Source organism: Rousettus aegyptiacus, unplaced genomic scaffold, assembly GCF_014176215.1.
Source record: "Rousettus aegyptiacus isolate mRouAeg1 unplaced genomic scaffold, mRouAeg1.p scaffold_m13_p_13, whole genome shotgun sequence".
Lineage (NCBI taxonomy): Eukaryota > Metazoa > Chordata > Mammalia > Chiroptera > Pteropodidae > Rousettus > Rousettus aegyptiacus.
In genome coordinates, this window is record NW_023416288.1 from 74,413,611 (window position 1) to 74,415,116 (window position 1,506).

Below are 1,506 nucleotides of genomic sequence, written 5' to 3' on the forward strand. Positions count from 1 at the left end.
CTACATATTGATAAGTAATTATTAATATAGATAAACAAAATCCTAAAGGTTGTCTAGTCTGGCTCTTTTCTATTTAGTCCAGACTTTATTTCTCCCATGAGTAGAAGAATCATCTCCTATGTCAAGGAAGAAAATGAGACAAAGGAATTCTCTGTATTTGTGTGTTTGGTTTTCTGTGTGGTCCATCATGTCTGGAACATTTAGTATTCTTAAAATCTATATTTTTGGGAAGGCATTGAAAGACCAGAGCTATTTTATACAGTTTCTTTAGTTTCTGGAAATGACTTACCAGTGTTGGTGGATGTACCATAGTATACTTTCAAGAAAGTAGTCTAGAGTCCAGGTATTATATTTTTGTCGGGGGCTGTTTTGACTAAGATGGCTGCCAGGCCGAAAATGGCTGCTCAGCAGGGCTTCCCGCCAAGGCCAGGTAAGCCTCCCGGATGTATCTGCCTCGTTTCCCTCCAAAGGGACTTTTTGCGGGTCTTTTCGTCCGGCCCCTTTGTGTTACACAGTATATCCTGAATGCCTCTGGCCAATCAGCCCCGCTAACGCAACAACACCCGATCACGCCCTATATAAGCCTGCAGCGAGCCTTAATAAACGAGACTTGATCAGAAAGCCTGTCTTGTCTCCATTCTTTGTGTCCTCTTGTCTCCCTCCCCTCCCCGTTCTGTCTTAGGGTCCCTGTTGACTGTCCCGCGGGCCGGGACATATTTTTAATTTGATTAAAATTTCTACTTGACTAATTTGAGTTGTCTTATTTTAACTTAGGTATTGTGCCAGTGAAACTTTATTGATTTGCCAGAATGTCCTACTTTGAGTTGATTTCAGAAGCAGAATAATTTGTGACATTTTTAGAAAGTAGGTGAATCTGAAGGATTGGGCCATAGCAGAGTAAAATAAATAACAAAGTAAAACGAGAGAGAGAGAGAGAGAGAGAGAGAGAGAGAGAGAGAGAGAGAGAGAGAGAGAGAGAGAGATAAGAGAGAAAGAGAGAGCCGCATTAACACATTTAGATGAGTGCTTCTTTCTCTCATTTCCTTTGTCCCAACAGTTTCTTCTGTAGTAAGAATGTTGATTTTTATTCTTTGACAGAGGTTTCTATATGTTCTTAATAAGAGTAAATTAAATGCCACCAAAAATTCTGAGCACAGTGTTTCAAAGGAAAACTTTCAGATTTTCAGAGAAGGTTTATGAGATGGTTACAGGTAGTGGACATAGCAAGTATCTCCTAAAGCTGTTAGAGAGTGTGCCTGTGCTCCCTTACAGTGGGACATAGAGCATGCAGCCATGGCTGCTGACTGTACAGGTTTCAAAGATAAAATGGAAAATGTGGACATTTAGGAGCTGACCTCAGCTAAATTGCTTAATGACTAGTATCATCTAAATGAGGTAGCAATCTGAAAAGACTCATAATCTCTCCTTAAGTGCAGATTTTAATTAAATAATTATAATGCCCTTGTAATTATTTATCGGTGATTGTGCTCCTGAGTATTCCCTTTT